The following is an 8,333-nucleotide window of genomic DNA, read 5'->3' on the forward strand; positions in this document are numbered from 1 at the left end:
TCCTACAAATTAGGCCTCTGTCTCTTTAAGAAGTTCCTACTTTTCTGACACTCCTTCAGTCCATCATCACTAAAATACTCCTTCACTAACAGTATGTCAATAACGCCTTACTGACGTCGGACCACTTTTTTCAGTAACGAGTAATCTAATGCGTTGCTATTTCAAATCCAGTAGTTAGACTACAGTTACTTAACGAAATCACTTTGCGTTTCTGTGCGTTATTATTTTCTTTTGTAATTTAATTTTATTTACTCTAGGCATCATGGGGAGCGACTGCAGTTACTATGCGACAGTGTCAACAGCGACAGAAATGTGGAGGGAAGAGATGAGCATTTCGTTGCTGGAAAAACAAGAACTATTTTGAATTTCTGTCGCCAAGTCCTATTATTATAAGCAGCTTTGGGCTTGTTTTGTTTCTAAAGTCGCTTGCAAATTTAATGAGTCGCAGGTTGCGCCTTTTGGGGCTCGTTTTTAACGTGAAGTTACTCATTTGGGCTTGGAAATAAGCAGAGATTCATAATTAATCCCAGAATTTGTCTGTCACCCAGGTCGTTTTAGTCAGGCTCTCCCTGTCCATCATTTCCTGGATGGTCTGTCCCGCTGTGTCTTTGTTAATGTCAAATTAATATATTTGCTGTGAATGACGTCGAGATTCGTGTTGCGCTCCAGAAAACTGCAAACATCGAGACTAATATAAACAGCACATGAAAACAGCCATGAATGAACGAGTCCGTAAAGTTGTGCAACTAAACGCCATTATAATAATTAATATTAAGATAAGTGTCAGAAATCTGTGCAGAAGGATATCCAAGTCGTGGAGGAGGAGCTCTGTGCGCTGCGCTCTGACACCAAACGCAGGGCTGTAATACAGAACCTGGAGGCTGGGGCGGGGGGAGAGACGGGGTCTAAAATCCTTCTTAGAGTTTTCCAGACAGTGGAACACACAGAAACACACACAAATTACTAAAGTGTTTTTTTTGTACTGTTGTAACCATTAAACAATCTCCCCTTCAGTTCAACCTTGTAAGTGGAGATAAATTGTTGATGTTACCATTATAAAATAGCTTGCAATTAAGTATTGGCAAAGCTCAATGTAATTTTCACAGGTGGTGTAGCGTTGTTGTTAGCAGCTGCTGAAATTTTTTTAGTTAAAAAAATTACTTTAATGCAACTTACTTTCCAAATCAAGTAGTCAGTAATCTAAGTTACTTTTTCAAGGAGTAGTCAGTAATCTGATTAAAGTTACTTTTTCAAAGTAACCATGCCATCCCTGTTCGCTAATATGCAACAGTTCTCGGCAATATAGGACTGAGAAATTGTATTCTTAGATCAATAGAATCAAGGATTTTTCAAATATGCACGAAAGAATCAGAGCAACACTATAGTAGAATTTTGATGCACTGTTTCAATAAATTTTAATTACTATTGTTCAAAAAACAAAAAACTTTGACATAATCAGAAATATTAGTGTTTTCTCTATTGTTTGTGGCAAGGGAACCTGAATACATGTCAGTAAATATGTATTGCTTATCCTGCTGCCAGCAGGGAGGGTTAACCCTAACCCTACAGCAGTATAAAGACATATACACTAAAGAACTGTTTTTTCCCATTGACTGTTAGAACTGCCAATTCAGCCACACATTATTGTGTCTTCCATTGTGTCTTGTGTTTTTCCATCATTTTTATTGTTAATACAGTAATACCACAAAACACAAAATATCGTGATAAAATTCTAAGTCTATATTGCCCACGCAGGACAATATAAACATACAAGTGTGTTTTTAATTATGTACCTCGATGTTTTCAATGAGGGAATAACATCATAACAGCTCAAAAAAGTCAATTTTACATAAAACCTCTACTTTCCCTGGCAAATTTAGATTTGTAGTAATCCTTTAATTACTACAATTAAAGGATTACTTTAATTACAGTAATTAAAGTAATCCTTTACTTTAATTACTACAATTAATTACTACATATTCTTTACAATTAAAGTAAAGAATATGTTTTTCTTCTTAGTTAGAAGAAAAACATATTCTTCTGACTAGAAGTAATATGTTTTTTCAAGTGGCCTAGCTGGAGTCCTGACTTCCATATCTTCCATAGATAATCTGTTCAAAGATCAGGGTGATGGCCTGGAGGCCTTCCAACTTCAAAGACTTGAAGCTGACTACCAAATAAAATTTGTTACACGGACTGCCAGAAACACACAGAAAGCTGGTCTGTGTTCATAAGAAACAAGCTTCTAGGTTGAATATAAATAATTCTGATCTTAACTGTAGGCTCAGTGGAAAAAGAAGGAAACGGTCTGTGACAGACATGTTTCATCTGCCACTTTTTTGGTGAGCTTTACCCCTCGGCATGTGTCACACTTTCCAAGTCAGTCCACCATCAAGCTGCCTCTCTCCCCGGTATACCGCTCAGCATAGTAGTTCTAATTATAGAGTAGGCACTGTCATGCAGAACAAAAAGGAACATATTGATTTACAAAGCACTGACACGTGAGCACGAGCAAGAAGAACTCTGTAACCTTGTAATCCAGGGTGTTTAAGCTAGCTAAACATAGATTTTAGAACAGTTAGAGAAATCGTTGCACAGTGACTGTGAAAGAAAACAGAAACCTGACAGATCTATTTCTTTATTCTAATTTTTATTAAAGTGCTGAAAGCTTTCTTTATTGACATTTCTGTCATAATTAAAAAAACAATCAAGTCTTTTAATTCCCAACAGGCTGCAAATGGTTAATTAAACCATCACATGGAGAATTGTAGAGAAATTAGACAAAAATCAGCTTAATTAGATTGAGACCATGATTACTCTCATCCTATTCAGTAGAAGTCAAGTAAATTATTCATAAGCATATTAAAAAGATGCTTATAAATTCATAACAGTCCATTAATTCCTGTAGAAAGCAGAACGGAAAATGTGACAGCACTTCTAGTGCTGAGGAGAGCCAGAAAAAGAAAAGATCAAAGGCTGTTTTTGTTTGTTTTTGCTTTGTTTTATTGCTCTAGTTGGCTCACTTAAGAACTATAATATTAAGAACCTTCATAGAAAACTAGTCAGTTATTCCACATACTCGGGTCAGCTCAGTTTTCCTTTCTTGGCTGGTTTATTACAAAAAGAAGAAGTTAAAATCCTCCGTCTGGGGCAGAAAAGCCTAACCCGAGCAGCGCAGCGTCAGCCAAGTGACACGTGAGGTGATTGAAAAAGCTAATATGTCATAAGGAATCTCCTCCAGTTTCTCTTTTCTATGATGTTGTTCATTCTGTGAGGTTCGCAAACTGAACCATCACATTTACTGCTCAACTGGTTACAATGATGGGCTTTCTAAGTGGTAAAAAAAAAATCTAAAATTGTCATTTACACCAACAATATGAAAAGATAAGTATATATAGTTATTAGATACAGAAGATTTAAGTTAGACAGATATGATGAAAATAGATCATAGGGATTTTCAATGTAGTTTCATGCAAGAAAAAAGTGTTGTTACCTTGGAGATGAATCAAGATCAACAGTCAAGAAATGGACTGTTGATCTGAATGAGGAACAAACACCCTGAACACAACCAACCCAAGCACTGAACATTAGGGCTGCACATTATATTGTGAATGTGTTAATAGTGTGCATTTATAGAATCATTTATCATGATAAATTTCTTGAAAGATTTTAGATTTTTTTTGTCACAATAAATTCCATTGTTTAAAATATCCCCAAGCTGTCTGCATTGATTGTTATTTTTACAATTTTCTCCAGTCTTTGTTCAGTGAGAGTATCAATAAATCTGAAAATATGATTGAATGCACTTCAATGCACAAAAGAGAAAAAAAAAAACACTTGAAATTTTAATGATACTGTATTTAGCCAGTTGGGCATAGTCTCACAGTGACAGATGCCAACACATTACACGAATGATATTGCCCAAAATGCGCAATATCTAATGGCGGAAATAATCATCATAATATCTACCAATATTGTTGCAATCATACAATTTTCTAATATCATGCAGTTGGGGCTGAAACGATTCCTTGAATGATTCGATTACCGCCATCCATCCATTTTCTTCTGCTTCATCAGGGATCGTGGGGGTAGCAGCTTCAGAAGGGAGGCCCAGACTTCCCTCTCCCCGGGTACTTGTTCCAGCTCCTCCGGGGGAACCCCAAGGCGTTCCCAGGCCAGCCGAGAAACATAGTCCCTCCTGGTGGGACGTGCCCGGAACACCTCATCAGGGAGGCGTCCAGGAGACATCCTGACCAGATGCCCGAGCCACCTCAACTGGCTCCTTTCGACTTGAAGGAGCAGCGGCTCTACTCTGATTCCCTCCCAGATGACTGACCTTCTCAACCCATCTCTAAGGGAGAGCCCAGCCACCCTGCGGAGAAAACCCATTGCGGCTGCTTGTATCCATGATCTCGTTCTTTTGTTTATGACCCAAAGCTCATGATCATAGATGAGGGTGAGAACAAAGATCGACCGGTAAATCAAGAGCTTTGCTTTTTGACTCAGCGCTCGCTTCGACACGACGGAACAGTACAGTGCCCGCTTCATGGCAGACGCTGCGCCAATCCGCCTGTCGATTTCCCGCTCCCTTCTTCCCTCATTCGTGAACAAGATCCCATGATACTTAAACTCCTCCACTTGGGGCAGGACACACCCCCTGATCCAGAGAAGGCACTCTACCCTTTCCCGGCTCAAGACCATGGCCTCGGATTTGGAGGCACTGATCCTCATCACGGCCGCTTCTATTACCTCGATTATTAAAATTCCTCGAGGAAAATTTACCTGCCTCGAAGCTTCATTAAATTATGTTTTGTTATTTAGCGCACCATGTTCAGGCTGGGACATTATTTGTTTTGCACAGCGCTCTTACTTCCGCCTATGAGTTCTTGACAGAAACTAAGTGTTAGCAGCATAACGTCCAATTTTCAAGTTCGGCCTGTGGGGATTTTATTGATTGATGATAATGCCCAGGGTTTTATCTTTTTGGGGGGATCAAGAAGCATCTTTAAAATGACTGCCACGATGCCTGGAGTACAGCAGCTTTTCTTCTCCGGGAGCTGCTCGTTCAAACCGAACGGCGGGAAGAGTGTTGCAGGAGTATTTATACAGGTGAGCGGATATACTGAACACGGTGGGCGGCTGCGCTGCAGTTGATGCTTATAGTGTTAGTGTAGCTTTATGGACGAACCAGAAATTAATTTCATATCATCCCGGTCTCAACAAATGTGTGGCAGAGCGCACTGCAACGTTACGTAGCTGGTAGATGAGTTTCTATGTGTGACAAACGAAGGTGTGAAATCCCGTTGCTAACATAAACACAAAAGCTATAAATGGCCGGGCAAGGTGAGTGTTCATCTATTAGATTGACTGAAGATGAATGCATAAACTAAAAGCTGGAGCATAGACAATTGTTTTATAAATGTAGCCTGCCTCTTTATTATTAACTTGAATATAATTTCAGATTCTTGTACAACTTTTCTTCAGGTTAACTTTGAAAGTGAGCTATTATTGGTACAAGTTAATTTTCTAAACTACAGAAAAGTAACTGTTAGGTATGCTCAAATATGAAAAATTTGACTGACGTTGATATCCAACAGTAACACTGGTGTAATGCTAGATTTACTAATATTTTATTTTATCATATTTTTTATCCGATTAATCATAAGAATAATTGATAGATTACCTGATTACTAAAATATTTGTTTACAACAGCCCTACATTCAGCCCTACACAACACACACGTGAAGAATGTAGGACAGTTTTTCTCCCTAATGTACAAAAGCAACTAAGATAAACATTTTACTTGGCTTGTAGCTAGTAGCATCATTAGCTAAAAATAAGAAAAAAATGTAGCTTAATATTTAGCTATCAAACTCGATTTCTACTGAAGAAGTTGGAATTTCTGAGTTCGAGATAAAATAATATGTCCGAACACACAATGAATTTCAAAGTCAAACCACATTTAATATCCGAGATATTTGCCACTAGCTTCAAACCCATGAATATTCAATGAACAGTTTTGACAGTTTGTGTCTGATTAAATGAGAGACAAACGTATTATTTATGAACATGATTTTTTTGGTGTTGTACTACCAATAATGGATATAAATCAACGTCTTTCCTTTTGTGGTGATAACAGTCAAAGAACTACATGTGAAATAGTCAAAACTCACTGCTTTCTGGCATGTGCTCCTTCTGAAGCAGTGAAAAACTAATTTCTCAGCTGAGTTAATATGTCATAACAAATCTGTAGCACACCTTTCTCTCCACCTACATGCTGATTTGTGAAACCCGCCTTGTAACGGATTCACTCCATTTAGCATGTTGCAGATCCATGGCAGTGTGAGTGACGGCTAACAGGAAGGCTAGCGCACACGTTGTAGCCTGGGCTTTTCCTACCATGAAGAGTCAAAATATTCCCAATGACATATGATTAATGAGAAGCAGATGTAACTACAGGTGATGGGAATTCATCTGTGAGATCACAGAGGAGAGACGAGGCTGAAAGCGACCCGGCAGAGCTAATTCAACATGTGTTATTCGGTTTCACAAACTGTGCAGCAAACAACAGACTTCACTGTTTGATTTGATCCAGTGAAAACCTTTGTGGAAGGAAAAATCCTTTTAGACTAACCGCGCTGTCAAATATTGTTTCCTCTCATTCCAGCCTCCATTTTGTCCTTCCTCTTTAGCATGACCTCTGAAACAACTTCAGGGGCTTTTATGGATATTCAAGTTGTGCCTAAAGTGTTAATTTCCTGTTTACGTAATAATGACAGAACAAGACAGACAGACATAAAGTATGTCTCAGCGGCAGGACCAATTTGCCTCTGTAATGTAAACCATAGCTAGGTATTAATAAAAACCAGTGAGCATCATTATATCACTGTGAGCGATTTCAACATTTGCTCGCCTCGGTGCTTCTGCTGCGCAATTTACCAGTCTACTGGAACACATCTGGCTTGGACCACATCCATCCAGTGAGCAAATGAAGCTGTGAAGCTAAACAAATGAAGAACAGAAAGATAAAAAGGAGTGATTCAACATAAAAATGTTGAAGGCGATGTAAAATTAAAAGGAACGTTTCGAAAACATTCATGTAAGTGGGTCAGCTGTCGGTGGAAATTCCTTCCCCTCTCAGCTAGAGTTCCTAACTAAGCCTGATCACATTCTGACCACTCCTCTCAGCTGTTCAGAGCAGCAACAGCAGCCACCAAACACAGTTCAACAGTCGGTAACATCTTTCATAATCAAAATCACAAGAATCCTTTTCAAACCGTTTTATTTTTAGATTTATAGTGATAAAATCTGGATTTCTTATGTCAGGTTTTGCTAATTGGCTGTGGGTAGTTCCTCCTCTTGTGAAAATTTCCACTCAATAGACAAAAGTCTGTGCAACATAACAATGTTGGTTGACAGGTGATTGATACCTACATATGGCAGAAAGGTTGTTTGGGATGAGGAAATGGGCTGACCAAACTTTTAACATCTTTGTTTGGGCTAAATTTGGATGGGACTAATGGGCTAAATAAAACCTCAAGTTACATTGTATGGGCTAAATAAAAGAAAATGACTGGCCAAACTGAAATATGGCTAATGTTTACACGGCAACATCTTATCTGAAGCAGATAACTCTTTTGGCATCTTTAGTTAGTATAAAAAAAGTTTAGTCAAAGATCTGGAGGTGTCAAAACCAAAACAGAATTTCACCATTTTGAAAACTACAATCTTCAAAATTTTCATGTCATCTTATTTATTTTTACACCACCTTCAATATGCAAGATAATTACTCTGTGTAGAAATTCTGAAATGTTCCATTCTCTAAACATGTTTCACAGGGAAGATTATTGGTGGTGCACTGCCTCCAACGGTTGTTTCCTATTAAGATCATCATCAGTTACTGTGTAAATAACCCTTAAAGGTTCGAGAAATAACATTTGAAGATATTCTGGGCTACTTTCTGGCATTTTCAATGGTTTAAGTACATGACATCAAACTCCCCCCACCCCACTGTGCTGGGAACTGTTCATCAGCTGGCTGAAAGACTTCTCTGTCATCAGACTTTTCTCTGTCATCAGACAAATTTAACTGTCTGGAAATATTTCTGATCTCAGAAGAATATCAAAGTTCCTGGTGTACAAAGTGAAGGTGGGGCTGCCCACACAGTTTAAAAATTACAACTAGCAAAGCAACTAGGGCAGTAATAATTCATCAAAAGATTAAAGGACCTCAACTTTTAAAGTTCTTCAGTGCATATTGTCTGCCACAAGGCTCTGTTGTATTATGTTTTTCTATTTAGCGCACTGTGTTCCGGCCAGACAATTATTTGTATT

At 38.3% G+C, this 8,333-nt stretch overlaps 1 pseudogene; it reads right to left on the reverse strand.

The window, feature by feature from the left end:
- Nucleotides 1-1,464: 1,464 nt before the first annotated feature.
- The window catches only part of LOC106942549 (E3 ubiquitin-protein ligase PDZRN3 pseudogene), a 13,629-nt pseudogene continuing 6,760 nt past the window's right edge, over nucleotides 1,465-8,333 (reverse strand).

The sequence above is a fragment of the Poecilia latipinna genome, unplaced genomic scaffold (genome assembly GCF_001443285.1).
Source record: "Poecilia latipinna isolate Pla-1442-1.1 unplaced genomic scaffold, P_latipinna-1.0 Scaffold4369, whole genome shotgun sequence".
Lineage (NCBI taxonomy): Eukaryota > Metazoa > Chordata > Actinopteri > Cyprinodontiformes > Poeciliidae > Poecilia > Poecilia latipinna.